Raw genomic sequence first — 22,394 nt, 5'->3', positions numbered from 1 at the left:
TTGAGCCTGCATTCTTTCTAATGGCCAGCAGGGGGCAGCCAGAGACAAAATGAAGTCTGAGAAAATGCCCCAACGTCTTACTTGACTTTTTAGATATGCTGTCTTCTGATTGACAAGTTGCAACCATGGCGACCTGTCTGTCCCTGCCAAGTACTCCCCTTGCACCTTCAGAGCCTCATGCTCTCATCCACCTATAGTTGCAAAAAATTCAGAATGCGATCAGCAAAATACCAAAAACGGAGACATCAAGACCTAAACAAGTCAATGGCATTTTAATATCACATGTATCCCACCGCTAGGACTGCGCACTAATTTCCACTGAACAAAACTATGGCAACGTAATGCCACGCTAGCATGTAAATATGTTTAATGCATGATACTCGAGTCTCTTCAACTTCAGCAGCACTCTGCCCATAAACCAGATTAGCTACCTGACCACATTGTTAAAATGTGATAGGAGTCAAGTAAACCTATTTGAGATTTTGTTCATTTTCTAATATGTAGCGTGAAATTCTGTTTGTTACAAACTTCACAAACACCATGATGGTACTTCAAACAATGCTGTATTATGAAACATGGTAATACGTCTGTCTGCCGTCTCCTGTTTTAACTCAAGTAGCCAATGTTCAAATACTCAGAAAAGGGCATATGTAGATGCCAGTGAATCCCTCTGTCACATTCAATAAGGATTCTTCTCTTCAACTTAATGAGCTTCATTAAGTTCTGACTCACTCGTCTTGGTGGTTTTACCACCCCCCCCCCATGCTAATTCAACAGTAAGAAATGCTGAAATCATTAGTCCTCCATGAAAATGGTAGGTCCAAAAAAAAGAGGTTATCTGGTTATATCTAAAAATGAACCAGCTCTTGAGAGATGGAACGTTCTCAATCCTCACCAGTCTGGTTTCTATTGATTCAACTTTTGACATCTGTTCATTGCATATTAATCATGTCACAACGCTACCCATCACGTTATTGCGCTCCTAATATATGGAACAACTTCCGCTTCCACAATTTTGTGAATGTACCGAGCTGTTTGTCCTCACTGTCAAGGCTGCTTCCCGCCAGAACCAATGGCATTATCTCAGTCCCGATCCATTTGAAGCTGGAGAAAAAGAGCTGACAAGGGATGAAAAGTAATTCTGTTTTTAAAGGCCAGACACTTTTCATGTGTGTATATGTATGTATGTGTGTGTGTATATATATATATATATGTATATATATATATATATATATATATATACTATGATGTGAGTGTGTGCTTGTGCTGTCCTTCCTCTAATTGAGCAGCTGTGGCTACGTGTTCTGCCTCTTCAAAACCCCCATGGAGCCACCCAACCAGCCTTGTTGCTTTTTCTTGTACCTTGTGTTCCAGCCGCCCAAAACATCTCTGAGGAGAGGAAAACGATGAGAAGAGTGCAAGCCGTGTAGAAAATTGTCTAGGAAAGAGTGGAGGGAGATATCAAGGGGAACAGAGAGAAGCCCATGGATTGCATGAGCAGGAGGGGCAAGATTTTTACGTTGCCTTTCACTAAACTGGTTTAGGCAGAGTTATTAAAAACTGACCTATGGACAAAATTCTGCATCAGGAATCAATAAATTGGTATTTAATCATGTCAAGCAGGGAAAAAAAAACACACAAACAAAAAAATGCTCCACATTTTGCAGTAATCCAATATTTCTACATTTCTTGAATGTCAAATTTAACTGTCAATATTACAGTAATTAAAATGTGTATGTCCCTACCTTTCTTGAATGTCAAAGTCAGTGTCAATAATATAAGCTAAGTGATGAATATTTTCAAGTAATGTATATAATTGTAGGTTTACTTTCAAGTCATATGGTCTGAAAGGCACGTCTCCACTCTGGCCATGGTACTGTGGCCCCCTTTCTTTTGCTCAACTTTTCAACTTTTTGTAATTACTTTAAGCTGCAATGTAAGATCACATAATGTGGTAGTTTAGAAAATGGACTTGCTTTGAATGCAATTGGAAAACTTGGAAAGGTCTTGCTTAACAGACTCTCATCTATTTTATAGCTGATAAAAACGATGGAGCCTCGCCAAACATCCCACACCTCTGACTTTCTCTTGCTCTGTAATATTATACAAACTTTGACCTTGTCCGTCCCCCTCCCAGGAATCTTCTCGGGGGTTGTAGGCAAGGGTCAAGGCCATTAAACCTGGATTAATAAGATGCTGAGCACCCCTCTGCTCATCCCTGCAGGTCCATGGGAGGTCTGAAGGTTCAGTGTCAGCAAATTCAGAGTCAGCAACTAGAGAAGTGTTGGACAGTGTGTCTTTGTAGCAACTTTGCCTTCATGAATGATACTTGCTGATGCATGCATTATTAGTGTGTAGTTCCAACAACTTTTCATGCAGACTTGTGTCGGTACTGATAAATTAAATAACAGCATTTTGTCACAAGTACTACTATCTCACTCTATTGATAGATAGTTTTGTTGATTTACCATGCCTGCATTTTGGTTAAGGAAATTAATGTGTGGAAAAAAGTTTTCCGCTATGTCACCAGAAGCTTGGAGCCATAGTATTCAATTCAGTTCAATTTTCTGTGATTTAATTATCATATCAGTTGTCTTTCTAGGGCATAATTAGCAAATCTCCCTCAGCAGATGATCAGTTTTTGAATATATATATATATGTATAATCCACAGCAAATTTTAATAGATGTTGCATATCCTAATAGTCACCTCCCATCAAAGTACATAAACCTCCAGGTTTGTCGATGAAAGATGTTTTTTTTACTGCAGTATTGAGATTTTACCCTCCAGTCTGACTCGTACGTAAGAGTCGAGCACGTTGAGAGTAGTTAACTTGCTAACTTGTGTAGCCTAAATTCTCTGCATGATCAGCAAGTCTTATATTTGTTTGTGTTGGACTTTAAATTGACGTCATGTATACAATTCTCAGCATTAATGGAGGACAATTTCAATTTGTGTTGCCTTATACCAGACCTCACTCATCAAATTCATGATATTCTTTATTCAAATGGCACTCGACAATAGGAAAATGAAACTGATCCCTTTCCTCCATGTTTAGCACTTCAGTTTGCTCTACAGTGTCTTTCTTACTCCTGCAAGTCATTGCATTTTAATGTGGAATTATTTTCAGCTGAATAATTTAGTGCATGGTCAGCAGCCAGGGTGATCCAGAATCTATCTGATGGGCAGGAAGAGCATGGGGGGTGGGGGGGGGGGCACATTCAGTTCAGGAAGTTCTAATGAGCATGAAATGCATGTAGTAGCACTCTGTGTGCTATAGATTGAGTCAACAGGGGTGTTGCAGGGCTTGACAATATGGGAACCACCGTTCCATTAGAAGAAGTATTTTGGATCTTATTGCCCTCTGCTTATTCAAAAAAACAAAAAAAATAGTTGGCGGCACGGCAAATTTGTGGCGGCACGGTGGTGCAGTGGTCAGCACTGTCGCCTCACAGCAAGAAGGTTCCGGGTTCGAGTCCCAGCTCGGAGACGGGATCTTTCTGTGTGGAGTTTGCATGTTCTCCCTGTTCCTGTGTGGGTTCTCTCCAGCAGCCTCAAAGACATTCAATTGGGGACGAGGCTGATTGATACTCTAAATTGACCGTAGGTGTGACTGTGAGTGTGAATGGTTGTCTGTCTCTATGTTGGCCCTGTGATGGACTGGTGACCTGTCCAGGGTGAACCCCGCCTCTCGCCCGTAGCCGCTGGGATAGGCTCCAGCCCCCCCACGACCCTTAACAGGAACAAGTGGAAGAAAATGGATGGATGGGATGTAAAATTTGTATTCATGGTTTCTTAATAGTTTCCAAGTTTTGTGACCGAGGGACTCCCAGCTCAGATTATGTTAGTACTGGACTGGAAATATAACACACCTCTTTTTATTTTACTTCAATGCATTCAATAGTTTGTATAAATATTAACTGAAAGGGTCATAGCCCTTTCATATCGACCAAAAATTCTTTCTCTCAGCCAAAAATCTTAATGGTACTCAAAGATGCCAAGCTTGTTTTATTCCTGTATAATATTTCAAGTTTTTATCGAGAAGTTTGTCAATATACCAATCTGATTTTAAGAACTGTATTCTGAAAAACATGGAGAAAACAGACTTATATAGCTACTGAAAGTTTTTGTTTGTTAATGGAGGGATAGCAAGTTCACAAAGGTCCCCCTAAAAAACAAAACTTTGACTCAGACATTTCCAAAAAGAAAAGCCCTTCTTGAGACCCACACTATAGTTGGACTTGGGTTATATTTTTCCAAATTCTTAAATCGTATCTGTTTTTTAGGATCATGGTAATTCTAGATTGCTATCCTTTGTCCTTTTATAGGTGTTATTATCATTTGGATAATCTGACCACATATTTGGAATCTAAATGGGTAATTAAAAAAAAAAACAATATTAAGAATTTGGTTTTAGTTGGTGCAGAAAGTTTTTGTCTTTCAAAACACACTTGGTGTTCACTGTCACGTAAAACATATTTATTGCAAAGGTCCAGTTCTTCTTGCAACAACAAATCTTGCAACATTTATTTTTGTTGAACTCATTCCCTCCCCCAACACTCTGCTAGGACTGTGTTCATTTGTTTCATTGCATTGGATCATTATGTAAATATGTATATTGAATGTCTCTGGAGGGAGCGAGAGCAGTGATGGGCTGACTATAGCATCCGAAAAGGGCAATTTAACCGACAGCGCTGAATGCCACGTAGCATACGTCATGTTGTCACATATAAGTGGACATCAACATCATCATGCAGGAGAGTTTGCAGACCCATCTGCGATGCGTGTAGCATTCAGGGGTGGGGTGGGGGGACACAAGTTTTGTGAATGGCCTCTTATTAATGAGGCCTCATTCGACACATGCAGACACCTAGGGCTGCTGCTTAGCGGCGTGCCCTCATCTGACATGAATAACAAAAGGCAGGATCATTAGGCCCCCGGACGCCCAAGGCGTCCACCACTTTAATCACGTTTGCCTAATGAATGCAGCTGCTGGGAATTAGTCCTTATTCATAATGTCTTCAAAATGCAGTTGTAATGTGGTATTAATGTTGCTGCTCCTATGCCGGGGTTTGCGTGCGTCTGTATGTACGGTGAACGGAGGAAATTGAGATGTGTCAGCTTTTGTTAGTGATAGGCAGCGGCCCCCTGTCTTGATTGGATACTGTGATAATGTTATGACATTCCCTAGGGTCATGTTAGATTGATCATCAGCTTGGGATTTCATCATTCTGCTGTCATTGTCCAGTAGTCTAATAGCTGCTAATAATACTCTCAAAAAAGTTGTTCTTCGGAAAAGTTGTGAGACAAGCTGTGTGGAAGTGGTAAAATTGCTACTTTGCAAGGCGTGTTCAAGGGAACTCGCTCATCGAAGAACGAGAGGAAAGACATTTAACGCCATAAACTTCATCACACATTTGAAGGTTGCTCACATCAGCGGATACACTTTAGTGACCCTGTGGCGTTCCCGTTGCTCTCCTTAGTAATGTATGATTTGTTCTAACTTGGTGCTTTGCTCATTTGTCATTTTTTTCCTTCTACTTTATCATTTTTTGTAAGATTTCCTTTCATTATCAGAAATACTAGCTTGGTTAACCAATCTACAATATTAACCAAGCGAGGGCTATTATAGAGGTGGTGGTACAGTTGTCAGCTACTGATACTTGCTCGCATCTTGATTTTAAAACTGTTGTTTAGAAAATTAAATGAATTAATTCTACACGATCATAAGAAATTCTCAAACAAACCCCGGAATCGTGATTTGTGTCAGTCTGGCTGGATATTTCTTTCAGTTATGGGCCTGAAAAATTCTGATCGCAGCACCTTCAGGAAATATAATGTGAAAGCTCCTTTATCCTCTGTTATGAAATTCAACAAAAATGTAATAGCTATCCTTAGAATACACCATTTTTCTTCCCTTGGTGGCCATGACACCCCTGAGGATCATGTGCATCCTCTGAAATGCTAAGATTTGTATCCTAATGTGGCAAGATGATGACAAGGTTTGTCTCCTTTGATGTAACCTCTGTAAAATGTGTGATCAGGTGCCAAATGAGTGACCTTTCCCCATTTGTCTTCCTCGGAGGGGGCTGTCCCAACATCAAGCGTTTCCCCCAGCTGTTTGGCTTAATACCCCTCCACTGGCAACCATCATGTCTCTCTCATCTTTTTAATGTTCTCGCTATGCCTTTTTGTACCAGTCAGAGTGACAGCAGGCGTCTCCACAACAAGAAGTCTGAAATAATCTGAATTAAAACAGCTAATCTTGTTATTAGGCTAGCCCTGTTGGTGCACTTCAACACATCTGTCTCTCAGCCTCTCATTTTCTTTCTCTTTATGGTTATCAGCGGAGCCAAATGGTGCCAACGGGATTTGGAGTAATTGTGTTCTGCCCTTCAATAGTGTACATTAGTTTTCAGAGTTGATCACCGTCGTTGTAAATGAGCTTTTTTGAAGTGAGAGGTTTTTCTCACATCTCACTATTGCGAATTTGAATTAATCTCCAGAAAGCGGCCCAAAGTATATGTAGACACTCAAAAGGATGGACAGCAAGGGCTTCTGTCTTAAATCCCACCAAACATGTAAAGACGCGTGCTGCATTTTCGTTCAGATGATTGTATATTTGCATATACATAGGGCGAGGCATTGTTGTCATCTTAATGATGGGGGGTGGAAACTCCCTCACAAGCAAATACAAGAAAAAAGAACCCATTTGATGGCAGACATGCCTTCATGATCAACTTTAATTGGCTATTTTACTGGCAAGCTGCATTGAAGTGGAGCACATTAAGAAACCGCTTAAAGTGGCTCATAAACTGCTCGGATTCTCAACTGTCATCATCATCATCATCATCCCCGACAGATAAAAACATTCTATTCTGAGTATTTTTCTGCCCTCATCATGCTCACTCACCCCTCCCTACTCAGCCATTGAATATTTCTGAAGCTTGGAGGGATGCTGATCTTCTCATGTTACGTTACATTAAAGAAAAGGGCCTTAGGGAACCGTAAAGACGTGCAGTGGGAAATTTGGTTTGTTAATGCAACCAGTATGAGACATTTTTAGTGTCTCGATACCCTCTCATAACTGTAAAACTGTCCTGCAGAAAGATGGAAGTCTTGTTTGCCATTCGTCCTCGATTGCTCAATTCCAGATCATGCCACAACAGTTTCCCTCCGTCTTATTTTTTGCTTGTTTGAGTGTGCCACACCAGATTTAGCTATTGCTCCTAACTTCAGATGTTTATGACCCGTATAAACACGATGAAAGCCACCTGTGAATAGTTGAGTGCCTTTTTAGGAGAATTGTAAATTAGCTTAATTAACACCCCAATAATATTATATAAGGCTCGCTTCCCCACATATGTCAGACGTGTTCATTCATGAAAATGCTATCAAAGAGAAAAAAGCCTGAGTTTGAAGTCCTGCTTTTAGTGCATCAGTAGTAGAATTTGTAGACCCAGGAGTGTGTGTGTGTGTGTGTGTGTGTGTGTGGGGGGGGGGGGGGGGGAGTACTGCTGATGCCGTGACATGTGAGGTTCCAAATGTCACTGAAATAGAATATAAATGGCTCAATAATGGAAGAAAATGGCTAAAGAAAACATTTCACCTCAGCAAGGTAATCGATAACTGCAACAAGAGGGGATCAAGGGGAAGTCTCCATCATGGAGATGGATGACAGAATAGTTGCCGTAATATGTGATATTGGACTGGAAGATGTTCCCGTGGACATGGACTTAAACAGTAGACTGTAACATTATCAGCTTGCATAAAATGGACATAGAAATCACATATCTCTCCAATGTTGTAAATCTAAGTTACGTGGAAGGAATTGTCTCTTTTAGTTAAAAAAATCAATTAAATTCAGCACCACACTCGGGACCATCTGATGCTCTCTGGAAAAAACAAAAAAAAGAATCACTGAAAAAGTCTTGTCTAAATAAAGTTGTTCATTATTTTGCAGTTAATTACAGCTTGATAGCCTACCCCAGGGGTTCCCAAAATGAGGGTTGTGCTCCAGAAATCAAATACAAATTAAAAATGATTAAAAAAAAATAGCTTGTTTTGGCCATAATTCTGACAATAAATTTCTATTGTAATGTGTTTAGAGAGGCCTATTAGTGGATGTTAGCGTGTATGATTCAACCACCTCTTGGGGTAGTGGGAAGGGGTCACGAGTCTTTAGTACATAGAAATGTGAAAGTAGACAATTAGCTTGTGTATATTGCAATAAAAGTGATTGATTTGCAACATATACCCAAATTGCAGTATAAAATAAAATAATTATCTAAACTAACACTCCAGTTAATAGCAATCAAAAGACTGAAAATTTGACAAGACACTCTTTTCTACTGCAGCTGAATGTTTAAAGGCTGAGGCCAGGTGTTCGTCATGTGACGGCTCAGTGGCTACGCGAGGCTACGCGCTATACCACCCACTTTTAACACGTTAACTCAACAGACATTCCTACTTTTAGAAAAGTTCTAAGCTGCTGCCTGTAAAAAGTCAGTCTTATAATGTCCCCTGACTCATTTGCATGTTCATCTGCGTCTCATAGATGCCACATTTTCATTTAACCACTGCTTAGAAGTTAATCTGCACAGGGCTGGGAATGAGATAGTGACATCAGGGTTTCTTCAAAGATGGCCATATTTAAGTGTGGCTGCCATAATCAGGCAAGTTGCAAGAGGACTAAACATTTACAAAACTATGAGGGTTTGCTGGTTAAATAAATCTGTGACATTATAAGACTGTTTAATGATCTTATATCTGGTACTTTAATATCGTCACAGGTTGTGCACTGGCGAAAATATTCTTTGCAGAGGAGGAGATGAGCAGACAGAGACAATTATACTTTATTAAAGCTTTTCCTTTAAAAACAGACCTTACCATCTGCTGGACCCCTGGAATGAATCCCTGTGTACAGTAATTTGCTGAAGAATATCATAAGCCAGGAGAAGTTGCTTTATTCATTTTCTAATCCAACTGTCGTTAATTGGTAACCAAATGAGAGCCTTGACCTTTGTTTAAACCCATGTGTCAGTACAGTACCTGCACCTGTGTGTGTGTGTGTGTGTGTTACTGTGAGAGTGAGCGAGGATGGGAATGAGACATGAGAAAATAAATGATGCCAAGGTATAGAAGAGGCGGCGATGAGGAGAAATGGAGGGAGAGGGCAACTTTTCACTTGGTCCCCATCCAGTTGGCATATCAGCTGTCTGAGTTTTTTCAAAGGCAATTTATTTTTAGATATTTCAAAAACTCATTTGATGGCGATTTTCACTGTATTGCTGCAGCCCTCACTTTCAGTCTCGTCCCCCTTCCTCCCCCTTGCGCCAGGCTTACCCCCCTCTCATGTGGCACCCAATGTGTCGCAGAGCTCATTCCTTGGCAGTCAGCACAGTTTTGATTTAATTCTGAGGGCCATCTGTAATCCCCTGCAGGACACGGAGGCCCTTAGCCCTGCACACCACACCTTTCTATCTTTCCCTCTGTATGCCTTTCGCCTCCTCTAGCTTCCTAGGACCCTAACTTTTCTTTCTTATTCTCTATCAGTAACCCCCACCCACCCATACTGTGTCTCATACAGACATGATAAAGGAACTCATTTAACAGTCATTTGTTGATTGGAATTGTTTGTAATTAAATAATTTTCGTGTTCTCCAAGGAATCATCATACTTTATTTATTGGTATTATAAAGGATCATATCAGAAGCTGTTGTAGAAAGTATTTTGGAAAAGTACTCAGATCGCTTTCCTGGTAGTATTCGACCTCCATTCAAAAGTGGAAGGTAGTTGGGAGTGCAATCTCAAAGTCCATCGAGAGCCAGTATTTCAGCGTTCCTATGATGCCAGCGGATATTTGGTATAAGACTTCCTAGTTACGTTTACCGCTCATTGTTGACAATCCATACAGCAACTTGAGACGGTTAGATGGAGTTGAAAGACGATGAATACCAAAAGTAGCCAGTTTACACTCACAAAACCTCAGCTTTGTTAAATTGTGTGTTGTTAAAATGTGTTCTAGCTCTTTTGCACACAAACAAGATTGGCCAAAGCTACTCAAATGGAAACTTGAAGCTTCCCTGTCCAGACATTCCCTCTCTTGACTACAGATTTGGAATTTATGCAAAGTCTGTTTTTTAGAGTATTGATAGTGTGGATTGCCTGGTCTGACACACACTGTGTCCGTTCACAATATGTAACATTAGCGTAGCGACAAGAGCCAGAGTAACTGGTTAAAAACCCTTCTCTGCCCACTGATGAAAGACATTGTGCACGTCTCCAGTGAGTTCCAGGCATTAGTTGTAAATTTATCAGAATGGTAGATTCATTTACAACTATGAATTGGAAAAAAATATATATTTTATAGCTCAGGGAGGCAACGTTGCTTTAAAACCACTCTGATGTCAACTCTGCCACCAGAGATGAAGCCTTAAAACCTCGTTGTTATCCAGCACTTCACATTTTGATATGAAGACTTTAGCATTGACCTCTTTACTGTTCATTTCAAAGTAAGTAATAAAAATACTATATTTAATCATCTTCAAAAATGCTCCTCTCTCATTCAACTGAACCTGGATTAGTGATCACACTTGAACAGGGTCCGACTGGGAACGAAATTCATCCCCAGCAATTTTCATCTCAACTCCCCTTTCTGTTTTCTAGAGTAACATTAATCTTCTTTTCTCCTCTTTTTCATGCAGCCAGCACAGCACTTGCATCATCAATTCAAATCTGTAACAACATTATTTTTCTGTATCAACTTCAGCAAGGAATCCATTGAGAAATTGCAGGCCCAGTCCTAGAGTCCACTGTCATTGTCCATGCATGTTCTAGTTAAGTCCACAGCAGCTAACTGTGAAATAGGAACATGCTTTAGGCGTTGCTGCTGTACTTTTGCTGCTGAAGAATTGCTTGAGGTAATTTCCCACAATTCATTGCAGTATAAAGACAAAAAAAAACCAACACAGGGGATCTTCAGAAACTTATTAAAGTGCTAGACAAAGGCATACTTATATAGTATTTTATGAAGTAGTAGCACATCAAAAAAATATTCCTTCTATTTTACCTGCTGTAGAAAACACCCCTGTCCTATTTCTTTCCTGCAGCTTTCAGAACTCTTACACTGCGGACTGATGGTTAAGTGTGTAAGTCTTTAAGGTTCAGTGCTTAGCGTGAAAGTCTGGACCTCTTCCTGCTTGCTCGAACTCAACGACCTCCATAGGCTCTTCCTAGAACCGCACATTTGCGATGTACCTCTCTGTGGATTTTTACAACCAGCATGTCATCTCCCTGCAACCCTGCGCCAATTGTTCCTTTAGAAAATGATGAAACAGGAAGACCTGGTGCTTGAAACATAAATGTCCCTGTTTGGAACTTACAGAGAACTCTCATAGAAGTTAAGAAAGCACATATATCCCGCTGAAAAGTTACACTAACTTGGTGGAAATATCTTTCCTTGAGATTGCTCTTCACAGGCTGATTGGAACTTACCCTGCGAGTGTCTGGCTGTCAGGGTAAAGCAGTTTGGCGGTCGGTTGACTCTGTAAGCTCTGGTAAGAGATAAGCACCTGGCTGGACAGCTTTTCCATTTCCTCCCAAAGCACCCAATCAAGTAGTGCCTGCAACTCAGCACTAAAGAGACCTAAATACTCCTTGCTTTTTCTTGTCTCCCTCTGCCCAGTGGAAGTCTTACTGACTCTCACCTTTTCTCTGTTTTTTCCTGCTCGTTCAGTTGCTCTTAAAAGTCTTATGAAGAATATCTCATGCTCTGTTTCCCTTTTGCCCCAGAGAACTTCAGTTAGCTTAATTCTATCTTGCTTTTTGTGGGTCAGAGCTGTTGTCAAATATTTAATCATTTATCTAATACTTAACTTTCCACTACCTTTAATTGGTTAGAAAATATTGAGTTTGTGACAAGGCATACTAATTTAATCCTACCTATGGAGATAGCTGATATCTGCACAATATTAGTGGACTGTGGAAGTGATAGCTTGGGGTTATGACACTGCTGTGTGTGTTAATTAGAATGATCAAGGGGCAAAAGCGCCTGTAATCTTTTACACTCTTATTCAGGGGAAAAAAGGCTTTTGAATGTTCCTAATCAGTTTCTGCAGTGTTAGTTAACTCCGACAAGGTGATAACAGGGTTTTTTCAACCATGTTTGTCTGATTTTTTTATTTTTTATTTTTTAACTGTTTGCTGGATTACTCAATAAATACCTGGTGGATTTACACTGTACTAGGTGGAGGGTTGTTGCGCGGATCAAGGAAACCCACAATTTCGGGGGTGGGGGGGTGGGGTATGTGATTCAGTCCTAAAGTTACCCATCCACAAAGAATTTTTGAGTTAGATTTCTTAATTTTTCCAGTGTAAACAGACATTTTAGAGAATATATAGTCATGCAAACTTTACCGGAAAGTTGTATTGCAGCAGCTTACTATGTTAAAAGGATCTGCTCCAAAAAAATTGGTGTTCCTTCTACCAAGTTTGGGGAAACTATGCCAAATAATTTTCATGTAATCCTGCTCACAGGCAGACGAACGCCACTGAAAACATCCACATTGTGGAGGTAAAAAGTTAGATTTCTCAATAAAAAGTTCATGGTTATTGACAAATCAACCAATAATGACCCATGAGCACTTGAACGCTAGTTGTTGTAACGCATGCACCATGACTTTGTGTGACTTTGCCTCGCCTCTGTCATCACTCTCTCCCTGCATTTTCTGTTTTTTTTTTTTGTGTCCCTTTCTTTTTTTGAAACATTGGCAGGTGACGCATTTTCAAATAGCTGAATCAGCAGTGCCTATGATAGGCTGGCTGGACACTTTGTCTTGCTCATGACCTTTGCCGCTCCTCTGATGTCCATAACAAATTGCCCCTGGGTACCAGCATGATCATGCCGTGGCAACACAGCACTGGAATAACAACAACCTTGACTGTGCTGCATTTACTTATAGCCTATCGTTACCGGAGCTGCGCGTGTTTACAGTTCTCATCGTCTTTCTTTTCTTAAAAATACTCAACATTGTCCTGCACTGAGGAATCTAGGTGGATTCTGAGTTGCACACAGCGTTACATTTTTGCTTTTGTGTGGCTAGAGGCCCACTTTAAATTACAGGTGTGCCCACATTCATGATCGCCTGTCTACTTGTTCTCTCTGCAGTAGCCAGTGGCCTTAGTTATTAATGTGTTTAAATACGTGATTCATCGAGTGCAAATGGCCTATTGGTCAAACTGCAAGTGGCTGTGTCATCTACGAGTGCTGCAGGGGCTGTAATTCCCTCACTGCTCAGTACACACTCTTGGCCCTTGACGAACAAGCTGGGCTGGCGGATTTTCTGCAGAAACAGGATTTCACAGTCTGTATTTGTGTGTACATGTGAAGGTGTAAACACATAGTTCATGTAAATGTGTGCATATGTGACCGATTGCACATCATCAAACATCAGTCATGGAATCTCAGTGTCAGTGTTTCGTGTCATTTATCCGGTTTCTTATTGCTTACACATACAATAGTAAAGCTCATAAAACTCTGATAGTCCTTTTATCCAGACTTGATTGGCTTTTTCGTAGTCAGGGTCCCTCACATGGACCTGTGAGGCCCCATCACACTCAGAGCCCAGAATGATAGATGAGGGCTCTTATTTTTTTAGCCAAGCTAGCAAGCAAGCAAGCATCCCCTGCCCCCACCCCTCCAAAAACAGTCACACATACACTATGCTGCTGCTGCAGCATTGCATTGCATTGGCACACCCTCGCATAAAGTTCCAAGGGCATCGATTAAAGTCTGCTTCATTAATATGTATTGGAAATTATTTTCCACTTTGTTAAGGTAAGTCTTATTCTCCTGAAGGTTAGGTCCAGCGAGAGTGTGTGTGCACAGGTGTGTGTAAAATTTGAGCTGGGCCACATACAGTAGCTCTGTAATAATCAATGTAGCATAGGTGTTCATATCTTACTCAGCAGAAAAGAAAAAATGTGTTTCTTGCTTCCTGATAGTATGTTGTGCTAGTTATATTTTCAGTTAATAAATGGGGATTACATTAGCATTCGTTTAATATATTATAGGAATAGATTGCCAAGTCATAATTAGTGACATCACTGCCAGTGAAGCCTCAACTCAGACTTATGAGCTCTGAGAGATGTGTTAAAATACTTGAGGGAAATGATACACTAAAAATAGACATGGTCATTTGCCTGCAACTGCCAGGGATATCTGCCAAATGCAGCACGCTCATCCTCACATCATTACTCATGCACACCTCCTCGCTCATCAGTGAAACAATAAAATGTCACAGTGCACAAAATCGAATCGAGGCATGAAAGCTTAGCATAGTAAGTTAGCAACAGCAACCAAAAGCCATTGGGATTCAGATTAGACTGCAGACTCATGAAGACTCACAGGATTCGGTAAAATGATTACCGAGTTCCAGTTTGGATGGATTGGTTACACAGGCAAAAACAGCAACTGTGAAACACATATCGGCATATACAAATATGCAGATATGGTGCATCAAATAATATCTACACATTCCAAGTACGCCTAATTAGCTGACTCTGAGACTGAAAATGGACTCCAGCTTCAAGCACCCGCAATATGCATATCACAGTGCTACATGTTGCTCATATGACAGCAAAGGCAAGACCGCAGCTGTATCACCTCAGACAGTCAAGGAGATTGACTGTGTTACAGGAAGTCCTGCTGTATTTCTACTCTGCTGTGGTGCAGAACATCCTGATGGGGAGCTTTGCTGCCTGCTACGAGAACACCTCAGCAGAAGAATGAATTTTATAGTTTTTACCTGTCCTGCCAAGTAGGAGTTGGGTTGGTGGTAAGAAATTAACGTAGCCTCTTCTTAGACGGAACCCATGATCCAAAAACGTGATCTGCATTCTGCCTTTCGATAGCCGTGGACAATTATTACACAATGAAAAGGCAAAGTCCAGTCTCTACAATTTAAATGTGTTCATCCAACATTTTTGTTGTTTTTCTGGTGGAGCAGAAGTGTTTGAGAGTTTTTACAGAATTTTCTAAAAAAAATATTGTGATTCGCGCCTGTGGAAGGGAGGGTTATGATAGAGATAAGATTATCAAAATGGACCACAGTGTCTGCAGTCAAAGCCAGGAAAAATGGAACGCAGCAACCTTATATACTGCAGTTTGACATGGTGTATCCCTGCAGTTTGCAGTCAGAGCATATTTGACCTTTTTTTTTTGTCTGAAGTGGTATACAATTGAATCAAGACAGTACAGATGACACAAAGCCCATTTTCAGTCTTTAGTCAGTTTTTACCAAATGTGTAATCTTTGCACATTTGTTCCTTCACAGGGCCGAGAGGACTGTGTGATGGTCTGATGGTACCACACTCCTGTCCCTACAGAGCTTGCACAAGTGGAGGTGCATAAACATGTGGATAGTAAAAGACCCCCACCACCTCAGTAATGGACTTCTTCTGTGGCTGTGATCAGGTAAGCACCCGCACAACCACAAATCACTCGGAGGAAGTTTCCTTCCGCAGGCAATGAGAGCCATGAACAGTAAACTGTTATAGGACAATATTTCCAAGGACACTGACCTAGGTATATTACACTATACCTTGCACTAGTTGCACTTCTGCAACTTGAATACAGTTTTCATCATTTATTGTAACCAAGTTCCGAGGTTGGAATGACAATAGGGCTCCTGCAGGTTTTGTTATTTTTGCTTCTCAGCGTCTGTTCAGTAAAAACTGAAAAGTATAGAAGAGTCGGAATTTGCAGGTGGGTTCATTGGAGGTTTAGTTTTTTTCCTCCCCCTGCTTGTTTTGTGGCTTGCCTTGCCCGATAATTGTATATTGCTTTTAATCCCTTACCTACCTCTACAGTCTATCAGTAACACAATCCCAAAGTGGTTATACATTTTTAATATTTTTTCACCATAATGTTAATTATTTTCCACCAAACCACCATGGATGGTGTTATAGTCAGGCTTGTTTCATGTGACATATTGTATGTCTAATAACATCAATCTCTTTCCCTCCATTGTTATAATATTCCTATGATGCAGATGCGAGACTCCCCAGCACTCTTAATTATTTCTCTGATTAGTGCTAATCAGCGTGTGTGTATGTGTGTGTGAGTGCGTGTTTTAGTGTGCTGGGTATTGTTTCTTAATGGGGCATAATATTGGCAGCCCTGGCACAAAGCTGGTCTCATCGGGGAGCTGGTGACACCCGGGGCTGATTCGATTAAAGCTAGCAGATCCCTCTCTAAGGCGACTCATTACACTGTGCAACCAGGAACCCAATGACAAGACCACTTAGCATATATGATAGCGAGGTAGTGGGGGATTTAGTTTGATTAATGGGAGAGAAGTTGGATGAAAGATCTAAACTTTCTCCTTTGGAAAAAAATAAAATTCCATCGAAGATTGATCTCATGTTCCCAACAATTAACATTATTTTTCATCTCCACATTTAATTCTCCCCCTAAAGGTATTATAACCTTCTTGTTGATGACATGTCAAGTGTTATATTAATGTGGTCCATGTTGAGCCACGGACAGATTAATAAACACCGGCTCCCATAGAGCAGTGTTCCTCCATGGGATAAATGAAAACACTGCAACTTACATTAGCATTATGAATTCAGTTCCCGATGTGTAAAATTAATCCTTGGAATACGCTACTTAATTTTTTAGAAGACCAGAAAATAATGGCCTTTTTTTATTGAAGGTATCATAATAAAATATTTTCTCTGCAAAAGGCATCACACCCTCTATTTGCACACATAGCTACAGGCTTTTAAATTTATATATATATATATATATATATATATATATATATATATATATATATATATAATATGTTGTTCCACCCTCTACATCCTTTGAAATAAGAGATTTAAATGGAGGTGTCAGCTCTGAGAAGATGGATAGGTCTCAGTTAATGTGTTTTTTCTCACTCGGTAGGAATTAACTCCTCTTCTCAACTCTGGCTCACCCAGGATCGGCAGAGTAATGAACCTTAAAAAGGAAAGCGCCGCACATGTTTATCTTTTTTTTCCTGCGCCGCTGCTGCCACAAACCCAAATTCCTTGACTCGACCCATAACTTATTGAGGGGCTCAAAGCTCAAAGCCAATTTCACAAACATGTCCTCCATCTCCTATTTACTTCTAGGTGTGTGCATTGAAGAGAGAAAGAGGGTTTTAGTGTATACGGGTTAAGATTTGTGTATAGCTCGTGCATGATTGTGCAGCACACAAGGGGGGGCATATCCAATATGTGCACCTGGGGAGCTTTACCCACCCTACATTAAACTGAGGAAAATATCTAATGTCTTTTGCTAGTATGAGTCTTGTGTTCCTTGCTGGCTAGTCTGTAGAGCAGGGTAATATACTTGGAAATGATTCATTGATTTAAAGTATGTTCTTTAGAAATGCAAACATAATGCAACATATAAATATATTTCCAGTGTAAACTTCCAACAACTTTTTTATTTGCAAGCTAACAAAGACATCCAGTTATCAGGTTGTTACAGTGAACTTGACCATTTTAACATCCAGCAACATTTTGCGGTGATGAATGCCGGTATGTTAACTTTTCTTTCACTTCTCAAGGAAGTAATTGTCCATTAAGTTGCTCTGTGTTAAAGTATTTTCACAAAATGGGTCATTTGAGGTTGTCTGGTACGGGGCGAATGGTGTAGAATGGTGTCTAACACAGAGAGGTTGTGGCCTAAAAGGATATTAAAGTAATATTTCTCTTGAAAAATGTTTTTTATTCACAAACTTGTCTCTTGAGCTACAAAGATGTTTTTTTTTCTCTGCTGCATTACTTCTTTGTGACTCTAGAGAGCGGAAAGAGCCAGTCATATATATTTAGCTTGAAGCTAATGGCGACTTACGGCTAACAACAGCAAGAAATGCCAACAACAAAACAACAGCAGAACTGCCCGGAAATGTCAGTTCACAAACTCATGAAAGAGTACCAAACTTGTTGCTGTCGCTGTTCTTAAAGCCACTTTAGATCAAAGATCCAGAATGACACAAAACAATTGTGTCTCAGCTTGTCTTGAGCTGGTTCAAGCTGCCTGCAACTCAGTTTATCAACAGCAATAAATTATGTGACGTCTCATCTAATTGCAGCTGTGTAGACTAGCAGGTCTCAGAGCGGCAGCTTGCATGTAGTTGCAAGTTTCAACTAGTTTCATAGCAAATCTTTGGTGTAAACTGGGCTTTCACTGTCAATCACAATCAAACTAAAAATGTGTGGCTGGCTCTCTGTATTTTGGAGTCACAAAGTAGTAATGCTGTAACGAAAAGATGTCTGTGAGTACTTAAGAGTCCAAATATGTCATTTTTTTGGGGTGTAGTATCACTAACAATAAGGGCTAGAGGCAGAAGACAGACTGAGCTAAATCTGCACTTTGTTTAATCTCTTGATTTAAGGCAACATCTCAAAAACACTTTACCGTTTGTGCTCGAAGTTTTGGAGATATTATAAAATTAAATATTTTTGAGGGTTTAATACATTTCTCTCCCAAATATTCTAAACAAAGTGTAAACACACCATCAACCCAGATGGGCTGAACTGCGTATGGAAATCACTCCATCCCTCCTCTGCCAGCACACCACGGACAATCAGATGGATGTATTGATGTTAATTAGGGAGCTGCTAGCTAACAAGCTAGAAGCTCGGCTTTATCTAACCATCCATTAAAACTGTATTGTGCTCATTGAATAAATTTTTCCTCTAACAAGATAACTATCAACAATCTGCATCAGTTATTGAAAGGTGGGTAATGAATGGCTTCTACAGCCAACCATAAGTAGTGCAACACACCTTATCAAAGGGTGGAATTCAATCAAACGGTCTGCTTGATAACCATAAGGATTGATCCACTGCTGAGGTTCTCCGCAGGTCCTTCCAGTGTTTGTCTAAAGACTCTCTTAGTAGACAGTCTGCTTATTTTTTTGTGCGTCAAACAGTTTCTCGGATATTATGGAGAAATGGCAAGAATCATGTATATACACGAGAGTCGCTGCTGCAAGTTCACCAGTTTCCTCTTCAGTCTACCTCGTCATATGTTCCTCCTCTTGAATGTATCAAACATTATACCGGCCAGCCAGGTAAGCAAACCGTTATAACACATTGTGATTGGGATGATTCAAAAATATGTCATACATTTTTTTGATAAGCACTTTTAAGATGATATGACAGAGGTCGGAGCTGTATTCTCCTTTAAAGTAAGTCTTTAATTAGAGTCATTGATCTGATCGACACAGACCTAAACACAAGTCTAGCCTGTCAATATTTAAAGTAAGCCCAGCTCGATGCTGACTATCGGGTAAAATGTGTAACTAAGAAGGGATTACCAGAATAAGTCAAAGAGGACAAAAGCAAACAGTGTCAGAGTTTAAGTCCAAAGCAGTTACCCTTAAGCATACATCTCCTCAGGCTGACGGAGAACTATCACATCGACAGGGAAACCCTTTTTCGCTTGTACAATATCCACCTCAACTAAGAACAGATTCCATTTAAAGCCGGTACAGATGAACGGCACTACAAACTGCAACCTTCAAAATGACCATTAACAGATCATGTCTCCCACAAACAGATTCAATAAAAACTGACCATTATATTTCCTATAAAGAAGGGGTTGTATTGTGGGATATTTGTGTTGTACTCAGCAGGTGTGAATGTTTTGTTCTTATCGGTGTGCACCGAGAGCATGACGTTACACACAGGGGAATCAGCCTCATTAAAATTCCGGGGAATAGGAGAAAATGTCACATTGTGTCAAAGTCAACCAGAATGTCAAGTCATAGTTTCAGCATGATGAGCTGATAACGTCATTAATTCAGCACTCATGGTGATGAGCTGATGAGACTGCGGCTGAAATGAATTTCTTCTGTAAGTCTGCCGGTCTGGATAGTGGCTCGCTTACACTGTTCAAGTATGGAATGCACTGGGATGCCTGTAATTTTCCCAGTTTGCCCACTGCAGCCTGCATGGTGAAGAGCTGCAGAGTTACAGTAAATACGTTTGCACTGAAGTGACCCGCTCCACGTTCTTAGTTTAAATAGTCATCATCTGACCTGGATCAATGTCTCTTTCTCCGTTTATACTTTTATCAAACTACTGTCATTGCACATTGCTGCACTACACTTTAGTCTGGCTGTATCACATTATGATCTTAAGTATTCGCTATATATGTCACATCTCATTATAGACTTAATATTTACAATAGTTTGTGCCAATTGAAGAAACTTAGCCAGTAAAGTAAAACATTCATCCTCCCCAAACCTCCTCATTTTTGTCATATTGTTCTTTCATTACGTTGCTGTGGCTTGTGGATGCGCCACAGATAATTCCACGGGATGATAGCCAGACACTGAGTCTCTATTTGATTATAATCCATCTCGCTCATCGAAGATCAGCCCCTGTGATTGCTTTGTGCTGTGTTTGACAAGATTAAGCTCCCTTTCCCCCTTTGTTAGACATGAAGATTGTGTTAGATATGATGGTTCTTACTATAGATTTTTTTGAACCGCTGCACCACTAGACATTATGATCTGTTCAAATAAAGCCACGCTAAGCTTAATGCATTACTATGTCATGTATTGTGACTATGTTTGAAGCCAGTGGCTATTATTCCCCTTAAACAAAAATCAGTACTCCTCAGAAACCTTAAAGCATTACGGTCTATTTATTGGTAAAAGATTTGTCTGGATTTGTTAATAACTGTGTGATTATTGTACAGCCGCGCAAATTGGCGATCCAAGAAATTGTTTGATTATAAGACTATAAACCCCAAAATGGCAGCAAAAACCTTGAAAGCTAAATGTACTTGAACCGGCTGTTGGCTGACTCCAACTCCACATGTTTACAGCTAAATTAAGTTGAATCACATGTTTAAAGTCCTTACACATCTGCCAAGTGAGGCATTGCCAAGTCATTAAGACAATTTCACTGTTAAACTCAATTAAACTAAAACCAGTGAATCAGCTTATTTAGTGTGGGGAGTCGCACTAAATCAGTAACCAGATTTGCCCTGGACTAATTAGCAAACTATGCAGAGTTGTAGAGTTGTTGATTATAATGTGGCTTACTATTTTTCAAAAAGGAAATTGTAATGGCATTTATCAAGTGCTGATATTCAAGGAATTACAGTCAGGTCTTAATTTGTTAAGAGATGAACCACATGTCATGTAAATGTGCTTTTTTATGTCTTTGGGTTATAGACTTGTTGATCGCTCACAGATCAGTAATCTGTATAATCATTGAGTCAATATTATTGATTAACAATTCTGTTAAATCCCTGCTGATAAATTATTGCCGATTAGTCCTTTGGGATAATATGAATGTGTTGCCTCACAGCATAAAATACAACTCTAAAATGGATTTAATATCAGAGAATTTTACAAACATGCTTTTGTTTCTGGTAAATGTTTCAACATTTGTTTAAAGGAAGTCAGCGAAGGAGGCTGAACATGCAGATTGATGGGACTTAACATGCAGGTCAATGCTCATATTGAATTTGGGGAGCAGCAGTCAGAGAATGAACAGCAGGAGCACACACAGACGCACAATAACCAGCAAAATCTGAGCTTGTATCAGATGTTTGGAAAAAAAAAAAAAAAAGTTGCTCAAACATAGATTCACAGGAATGCACCGAGAATGATGTTGGCAAAAATATTAATTGCTTTTTGCATTAAAAAATAAATTATCATGTCCAATTATGGAGACTGACTTTTTTTTTTCTTTACCTCCTGTTATTGAAGATCTGAGCCTGAGATAATGTAGTAAAACAGTAACAATGTGACGCATCTCTTCTGCTGATTTGAATCTGTGGCATTCTGACTGTGACTCCACCTTTCTATTTTAGCTTCATCCACACCTCTGACTACAACAGGAACTTTGCATAGGACGAGAGTACGCTCAAACTGCCCCCTATGTGGAAAAACATTTTTTTGCTTGCCATTCAGTCATATTTGAAAGACGGCACAGCACAAAATAATTTTGAACCGAGAAGAAAAAAAGTTGCCTTGACATGACATATAACACATAAAAAAGTCTGTATGTGATACAATCAGGTAAACTCTGCGAAGATTAACTCGAACAGAAACTGTAGTTTTCCAGGGTTTACTGCATATTTGTAGCCAGGGGCTAAGACTCCAGTTGCCTGGTGAATTTTCTTTTTTTCCCCCCCTCTCATACCACTTCCCTCATATGTGACCTAGAAGCCCCAGCGGTCACACAAAAGGATCTGTGGAGATTACTGTGCTCTGCTGCATCAAAAATGACCTGCCCAGGGGCAAATTTGATTGGTTAAAACACAGCATCCATGGCTATTTTCCATGTGGAAAAATGAAAGCCCAAAGCAATGCACCAGCAGAGCATGTGCAT

The 22,394-nt window shown here is 40.0% G+C and overlaps 1 long non-coding RNA gene across 2 annotated transcripts in view; it reads left to right on the top strand.

Annotated features, from left to right (window-relative positions):
- The window catches only part of LOC147262846 (uncharacterized), an 85,859-nt gene that overhangs the window by 6,460 nt on the left and 57,005 nt on the right, over positions 1 to 22,394 (top strand). For both annotated transcript variants that reach the window (XR_015112493.1, XR_015112492.1), the window contains exon 3: positions 15,335 to 15,474. This is a non-coding gene — a long non-coding RNA (uncharacterized LOC147262846). The remainder of the gene's footprint in view (positions 1 to 15,334; positions 15,475 to 22,394) is intronic.

The sequence above is a fragment of the Aulostomus chinensis genome, chromosome 4 (genome assembly GCF_037954235.1).
Source record: "Aulostomus chinensis isolate RoL2024-O1b breed Wild chromosome 4, RoL_Achi_v1.0, whole genome shotgun sequence".
NCBI classification, from domain to species: Eukaryota; Metazoa; Chordata; class Actinopteri; order Syngnathiformes; family Aulostomidae; genus Aulostomus; species Aulostomus chinensis.
The sequence above is the reverse complement of the archived record's forward strand: the minus strand, read 5'-3'. Positions and strand labels throughout refer to the sequence as shown.